This window comes from Eubalaena glacialis, chromosome 5 (assembly GCF_028564815.1).
Source record: "Eubalaena glacialis isolate mEubGla1 chromosome 5, mEubGla1.1.hap2.+ XY, whole genome shotgun sequence".
In the NCBI taxonomy this organism is placed as follows: domain Eukaryota; kingdom Metazoa; phylum Chordata; class Mammalia; order Artiodactyla; family Balaenidae; genus Eubalaena; species Eubalaena glacialis.
In genome coordinates, this window is record NC_083720.1 from 39,854,951 (window position 1) to 39,863,345 (window position 8,395).

Here is an 8,395-nt window from a genome sequence, read left to right on the forward strand (position 1 = left end):
AATGCATGCATGGAGGGTTCCAATATTACAGTATAGCAGAGTAAAAACATAAGCAGCATAAAATATATCTCATGGGCTTTTTCTAATGCTATAAATATTATTTTCTTAATCAAACTGAAATTAAAAAAAATAAAATAAAAAGAACCCAGAAAGAGCACATATTTTATTTCTATTTAAGTTTAAAATAGACCTTTTGAGGAAACATCAACTCTATTTCTCCTAATTAATCAGAGGTTTTGGTTGTGCTTGCCTGATGGGCTTCCTTCTCTTTTACCTGGGCACCAAAAGCTGTTTCTTTTTAACCTGGCATCAAGAAAGATGTTGTTCTCAAACTTGGCTCTGAAACCAGCTCTTTCTAGGACACTGCATTATTTCCATAGCTGTTGTTATTGCTGAGAGTCAAACAGTCCAATGTCCTAAGAAACATCCCAGTGATACCCATTTGGATGAGGCAGATATTTATATGCAGTAGGTTTCCCCTCTTTCCCCAAGTTCCATTATAATGTCAGGGGTTATTTGTTCCCTTTTCAAGGAGAAACACTGGGCTCTTCTTACTTCTTCATAAAGGTTTGGGCTTGTGAATTCCTCATCCTTTGTTAAATGAGCATGCTCGAACACCATATGTTTAGAATAAACTTCAAACTCAGTATTCTGTAATAACCTATATACATATATGTATATGTATAACTGAATTACTTTGCTCTACACCTGAAACTAATACAACATTGTAAATCAACTATATCCCAATATAAAGTGAAAATTAAATGTAAAAAATTGAAAAAATAAAAACCTCAAAATAAGCCCTCAAGGAGTTTGACAATCTTTCTTCTACCTCTTCTCTAGCCTCATCTTCAGCAACTCTTCTAGTGATAATCTTCATTCCAGCCTTACAGAATTATGAGCTCAGAGCCTCTTTAGAAATTTTCCTTTTATGTACTAAACCTCTCCTCTCTTAATTGCCCAGCGAATTGTTACTCATCCTGTGGTATACATCTCAAAAATCTCCTATTCCAGGAAGCCTTCTATATTAGTTTCCTGTGACTGCTGTAGCAAATACCACAAACTTGATGGCTTAAAGCAACACATTTATGGTTCTGGAGGCCTGACATCTTAAATCAGTATCACTGAGCCCAAGTCCAGGTGTTAGCAAAGCCTCATTCTCCCCTGGAAGCTCTAGAGAAGAATCTGTTCCTTGTCTCTTTCAGCTTCTGGTGGCTGTCAGCATCCCTTGGCTTGTGATCACATGGCTTCCATCTTTAAGGCCAGCATCTTCAACTGTCCTTCTCTGTCCCATCTTCACATTGCCTTTTCTTCTGTGTATCTTTGTGTCAAATCTCCCCCTCTACCTCTCTCTTATAAGGATACTTGTGATTATATTTAGGGCATACCTGGATAATAGAGAATAATCTCTCCATCTAAAAATCCTAACTTAATTACATCTGCAAAGCCCCTTTATCCAAATAAAGTAACATTTACAGGTTCCAGTGATTAGGACCTGATATATTTGGGGGGACATTATTCAGCATGACACATCTTCCTTGTTCTTTTCTTCCAACTATAGCTCTGCTTTACAGGCTGGATTATGAACCCCTTATCTGAATATTGATTTAAAACCTTGTATTTAACTTTATCATGGTACGTATAATGATGATGATGGCAATTTTGATGTTGATAGGTAAGATATATCAATTGCTTATCGTATACTGGGCACTACTCTAAGAATTTCACAGATATTATATCAATCAATTCATACAACAATTTTAAAATGTAGGTGCAATGCTCATCCCCATTTTTCAGATGATGTTACTCAGGTACCATGTCTAGCAAGTGGACTTTCTGAGATTTGAATCCAGGCAGTCCAATTCAGAGCCTGTGTAGTGTTGCACCATGAATATCGATTCACCTGCTGTCTCCCCAGTTCACTGTAAGGTCCTGGAAGCCAGCCAATATCCTCAGCTTCTAGAACACAGATGATGCTCAGTGTTGCTTGGGAAATAAGTTTATAGGCAGATTCTAAACTGGATCTGCCCTTAAATAGATATGGGGTCTCAGACATGTGTGTAAAACTTTCTGGACCTCAACTATTTAATCAGGATGTTGGACTTTGGATGACCACCATGATCCCTAATGTTTTATGAGCAGATCATCTCAGACGTCCATTTGAGGTCTAAAATCTGACTATTGGATTAAGGTGACTGATTCACTTGGCCCAGGTTGTTGAGAATACTCAGCTCAGGGCACTGTCAATGATTTATCACACTGGGGAAGATAACTTTTGAAGTAGAAGTCATTTTAGAATGTCCATGTTCCAAAAGCTTTGAAGGAATGCCAGAAGTATTAATAACATCTGTTTTCCCAAAATAGGCACATCATTTCTACTTCTGGTGGGAAAGACTATCCTTTTTGGATTCTCTCAAAAGACTGTGTTTTATTCACTATTGCCTGTCATTCCTGAAGCCTAATGACACAGAGTCATTCCACCTAGGTGACCTACCCACATAATAAATGAATACTAATATCTCAATCTTGGGTTGGAGGACCCAGGTCACCAATCTATATAACATTCTGCCAATGGGTTAATGAATAGTGAATCAAATAAATTCAGAAATTAACCTCAGATGTAAGAGCTGCATGCATGCACACTCATTTAGAGCTTTCTACACAAGTTACTTCATAAAGCATTTCTCGAATACTAGAATGTGAACCTTCTAGACACTTATAAATATTAATTGACAATAAAGGGAAATACTGAAAAAGTTATTAAGATCACTGTATAGTGGTGACTTGGTCTTCGAGAGCCCTCAGAAACCCTCTTCAGTTGGAATAATAATCATGGAAACATGACCCAAATAAAAGACTTTAGGCTACACTCTGAATGACGTTGCATATGATTAACTTTCATTATCATTAATGTGTATTATGGTCATATCCCCAATGACATGTGGCTGGGAGAAGAGCTCCTTTAGTGGCAAAACTGTTATCTTATTGCTGTTGTTGCTATTTCAGTTTGGGTTCCTTGTACGAGGTGATGATTACACAGCTTGAAAGCTGCTTCCTTTAGTGGAAACAGCATAGGCTTTGGAGCCAGACAAGTCTGGATTCAAATCCCGGACACTGCTGGTGAGTTGTGTGGCTATGGGCAGACTGCCTGACCTCTCTTCCTGCAAAATAAGGTTTGATGGAGAAAGAGGTAGAAAGATGAGATGAGGGAGAGTCTATACGACCATTCACACTGAGTTTCTCTAATTGTCTCCTGAGGGAGAAATGCTTTGACAAAACTCCCTTCTGAAACCCACACAGAAAGTCGTTTTCTATATGGATGACTTAGGCTTTGGTTCCAAGTCTGTATCTGTACTTCTTAAATCTTATTTTTTGTTACATCTTTGTTGAGATAGAAACCATATACCAAAGTTTACTTTTTTATAGTGTACAATGAATGATTTTTAATATATTCACAAAGTTGTGCATTGATCACCACTAATTCCATAATATTTTCATTATCTCCCCAAAGAAACTCCATACCCCCTAGCAGTCACTCTCTATTCCTCCCTCCCCTCATTCCCTGGCAACAACCAAGCTATTTTCCATCTCTATCAATTTGCTTCTTCTGGACATTTTATATAAATGGAGTTATACAATAAGTGGTCTTTTGCATCTGGCTTTTTAAAATTAGAATAATGTTTTCAAGGTTCATCCAGGTTGTACCATGTATTTTATGCCCAAATAATATTCTACTGTATGGATATATCATACATCAGTTAATGGACATTTGAGGAATTTCTACTGTTTGGCTATTATACATAATCCTGCTACGAACATTTCTGTACACATGCTTTTTACAGACATATACTTTCAATTATCCTGGATATACATAGGAGTGGAACTGCTGGGTCATAAGGTGTGATAGTAAGAAAAATTGCCCTACAAAATGTACATATTCTAATTCTTGGAACTTGTGAATAAGTTATGTTCCATGGCAAAGGGAATTTAAGTTTGCGGATGGAATTAAGTTTGCTAATCTGCTGAGTTTAACATAAGGAGATTATCCTGATTAATAGAGAGGGACCAATGTCATTGCAAGGATCCTAAAAAGTGGAAGGGGGAGGCAGAGGCAGAGTTTCTGAGGGAGATGTGACTATAAAAGGATGGTCAAAATGATGCAGGTTTGCTGCATTTGAAGATGGAGGAAAGAAACCACAATCCAAACAATGGAGGCCACCTCTAGAAGCATGAGAAAAGGAAATGGATTCTCCTTTAGAGCCTCCAGAAGGAATACATCTCCACCGACACCTTGATTTTAACCTAGGGAGACTGTTGTCAGAGTGTCAACATCTCGAACCTTAAGATAATAAATGTGCGCTGTCTTAGACGACTGAGTTTTACATATTTTGAACACCAACTCTTATTAACACCAACTGGTAATGCCACCGGGACAGCTGTGATGTCAAATGATTGTGGCTTTGAGTCAGGTCAATAAACGATGAGTTCTGAGAATGGAGATTTTCAGTGAGCTTTCAGACAGATCAAATAATGCAATTATCCAGGGAAGGGCTTTTAGGATGGTCTAAACCTGTTTTTCCTGCTCCTGTGACTTACAAGTTCCTGGCATAGCTAGCTAGCATAGTTACAAGGCTGTTGGCTTTCAAGAGCTGGAAGAAGGTGATGGTGTTAGGGTGATTTAAAATGCCAGAGGCTCTCTGTTCTTATTTGATTCAACCATTTTTCCTGAATAAACACTCCTTTGATGGTTAAAAGCCCAAGTTCTGAAAAAGTAGCTTTTGACAATTTTTGCCAGTGTTCTCATTACTTTGTAGAGGAGTGGATTTTCAGAGGCCCTTCCCCTACCATTCTGGAAGTTGACCCCCCTTCTTCCGGATTTCTACTCTGGAGAGCTGGGCAGATTGAGAATGGGACTCAAGTCAAGCACTTTCAAGCTTATATTCTTCTCAAGATGAATCTGAGTTGCCTACTTTCCACCCCCTACTTCCAGGAGTCCCATCCAGGTTGTATTTATTCCTCTGGGTCTTCCTGCTTTACCATTCTGTCTTTCCTCTGAGTCTATAGCACAAATGGTTTAACTGCCTACTATGAAGCCCCTTCCCTGACCTCACTGGCCTTTGAGGATGATGGGGCCTTGGGAGGATGAAGCACTAGCTCTTTTTGAAGGAGTCCTTATAAGTCTATGGTCTCTAGACTTACTTGGGGTCTAAGAGTTACAGGAAATCCTTCTCTGCTAGTTCGTACTCCATGTCTGTTAAGCTGCTACTCCTGACCTCTGATGCTCTTTTACTCTGCACTATGCTCTGAGAGCCAGAAAACTAGGCTCTAGTCCTGGATCTGATATCTGTTGGCTTCTTCTGTTAGACACATTATCATACTTCGCAGGAACTGATAGACGAATGGCGATAAAACAGCAATGTCACAAGACTGTTTGGACATCACAGATGATAATTTATTGGAAAGTACCTTCTGCAGTCTCTATCTCATTTGGCTAACTTATCTTAGGCTGTAGGAATCCACACTCTTCAATATTCATTTTGCTTGAGCTGTTTTTCTCCAACGGTTGCTCTTGAGTTCTCTCCAAAGATCCTTATCAGTGTTAAAAAAAATTTTTGTGATCAGTTTGAAGATACTTTTCAAAATTAATTTTAGTCTATTTTAGATTGCTTGGAGGACCACCTCATAATTGCATACTCTAGGCAAAATTTTTTTCCTCATGTTTATTTATTTTTTATTGTATTGTCAACAGTTAGCATTACCTTCATTGTGGAAAAAGATGCAAAGCAGAATTTAACATGAAAATGATGCATGTATTTCAAATAGCAACTAAATGACATCACAAGTCATAATAATAAATTGAATAGAGACATAAGTTGGAAGAACTGAATTATTAAATTACACAAAATTGATAAAAATAGAACACACACACGCACACAGACTTTGCCCAAGCAGCCATTACAATACTCACATTTCAAACAGCACTTTTGGTTTCAGCAAGATTATATCAACTGACATGTAAATCTGATGTTGATCCCTTGGAATATAATGGTTCTATAGTTTTGTTTGTGATAACTTGGTGAATATTTTCAGGTTTTATACCAGGGTAAAAGCTATAAGCATAAGGTGATTATAATGAGTTTATATGTATGTCTATATAAGTTATATTGTAATAAAATTATGCAGACAGCACTAGGGGGTCCATGGAAATGTTTTCCTTGCAGATGGAATGTATACATTGCTCAAGTCTGAGAGGCACTGCTCTGCATCCAGAAACCAGGCAAAGCTCTCAGCGAGCCTTCAGTTTATACGCAGGCTGAAGGCATGTCTTTAGGCCACAATGACAAAATAAAGAGACAAGAGAAACTTTCTCACATAAAGGACAGAAAGTTGTACATCACCAAAAGACACAGAAAAGTCTTGTGCAGAAACTAATTTAAAATAATGAAGAGAGTTTTCTTTACTGGAAAGGGAATAAGTAAAATATGAGAACATTTTGGGAGCCCATTTTTAAGAACGTAGGCCTGCGAGAAAGAAGGTCTGATTTAAAATTCTATTTCTACCCCATATCTTTCAAGATGTCCCATTGGCTGCAAAGCCTAATGTTCCTAAGTCTCAGTTTCTTCAACTTTAAAATGTCTCCTTCATAGATTTGTTATGTGGATCAAATAATATTGTAGAAGTTGAAAGTACTTTGTTAGACACAAAATCCTGATGGTGATGTTACTTTATTTCATTTTGTTAGATGTTCATAAAGGGTCCCTGGAAATAGTTCTAATTCTTTGCAGTTGAACATCTCAGCAAGAAGATAAAAAGCCCTAGAATGCTCAAGGTCAGTGAAATAAACAATTCCTGCGTCTAATCTAGGCTGAGATCTCAGCAAATGCACAGTTGATGTATTCTACAAAACCTTAGGGAGATGGGTTTAGACCAGATCTCTAACTGACAGAAAATTTTGACATTTTCAATAGATTTTGTTTGTATTAAACACAAAGTTTCTTCTATAGATAAAATGAAAAAAAAAAAACACCTCACATTTCTCATATCTGTGCACACATATATTCCTACACAATTCACCCACAGAAACATCCAGGCCCATCCATGTATTTGTGTTTCTGTAGAGACACACACGATAGTGTGCTTACACATGCATGAACCACCTGCATACACATGCCCTACTCACCCTTGAATGGACCCAATTCCCATTGACCATAGTAACCCAGAGTCTATCATAATTAGTTTCCAGCCTGATTTATGAGGACAGGGCAAAAATGTCCTGGTCTTTCCTCTCACAGCATTTATCTCAACCAGGGATTCCCCAACATCCTATTCTTTAGATCATCCTTAGAAGGCATTTTGGGAGCCACCAAAACAGGTTTGAAAGTCAGTCATGCTTAGATTTGAATTATGACCTTGGGCAAGTGACTTGATCTTTTTGAGCCTCGTTTCATTGATTGTAACTTGGTGGTAGTGAACACTGCCTCATGGACACGAAGGCATTAGAGACAATGATATGAGTTTCCTCTATGCTCTTTTGGTTCTATTTGAAGGTGCTTTTCTTCAGAATGATACATATATGTGGATAGTAAGAACCACAGAAATTTTAGATGAAGTCAGGCAGGAGACGTTCTCATCCAAAATGGCCCCAGGATCCTTAAAGGGAGAAACTCATGCATCTCCTTAACATTCATTTGTTACCAGCTTTGCTCCCCTTCCTGCACATCTTCTCAGTTCTTACCTCTTTAGTATTAACTTTTCTTTGCTTGCTCAGATTTGCTACTTGCTTCTGATTTTCCATGGCCTTGTTGGACATGGATTTACCTCCAGGCATCCTCTCAGCTTCCGACTCCATCATAATAGCTATGGTCTCACCATGTTGTTCAGTTCCACATTTGTAAGAGAAGAATTTGATGTCAAGACATCTTTTTCACACCAGGCCATACAAATTTAACTTTGGAGTCCCACAGACCTGAGATAAAAATCTAACTCCAACTTTTATTAACTCTGTGACCTTAAGCAAGTTGTTAAACTCTCAGAATCTCAATTTTCCCATAGTCATATGGAGAAAATTATGGTTCTTACATCCATTGGATTGTTGTGAGGACTAAATCCAATAATGTATGGTAAATGCATAGTATAGTACATGGTATATATTGAACCATAAAGAAATGCTATTCTTTAGTGTCAGTTCTGGTCATAGACCAGAGGTCAACCTGAGAATAGGCTGACTTTTTGCCAAGTGCCCACCCTTGGTGATTAGTCACAGCCACTGGACAACAGAGGCCATGGGTTGTTCCCTTAGACAAGAGTGTCAGCAGGACAGGCTTTCTGTAGCCACATCTACTCAAGAGATTATGGGATGCAGTTTCCTTTAATTCTATATAAAGTTAGAAAATAA